The sequence below is a fragment of the Arachis duranensis genome, chromosome 8 (genome assembly GCF_000817695.3).
Source record: "Arachis duranensis cultivar V14167 chromosome 8, aradu.V14167.gnm2.J7QH, whole genome shotgun sequence".
NCBI classification, from domain to species: Eukaryota; Viridiplantae; Streptophyta; class Magnoliopsida; order Fabales; family Fabaceae; genus Arachis; species Arachis duranensis.
In genome coordinates this window covers 23132480-23132897 of record NC_029779.3, presented here as the reverse complement: position 1 = coordinate 23132897, position 418 = coordinate 23132480, and positions in this window count along the sequence as shown.

The window sequence follows — 418 nt, the reverse complement described above, 5'->3', positions numbered from 1 at the left end:
TTGATAGCCAAGTTATTAATTTTTAAAATCAAATCTTTTTAAAATGTTTTTCAAATCATATCTTCTCAATCACATCTTTTTAAAACCAATCATATCTTCTTAACCACATCTTTTTCAAAATAGTTTTCAATCAAATCTTTTTGATTTCTAATTTCAAAATCTTTTTCAAAAATCACTTTACTTCTTTCTCAATCTTGGTTTTTGAAAATCAATTGGTGTTTTTCAAAATGTTTTTAAAATGTTTTTAATTAATTTTCGAAAATTCCTTCCCCTCTTCTCACATCCTTCTATTTATGGACTAACACTATTCCTTAATGCACAATTCGAACTCCATCTTCTTTGATAAGTTCGAATTTTCTACCTCTGCCTTCTACTCTTCTTTTCCTCTGACACTTCAAGGAATCTCTATACTGTGACA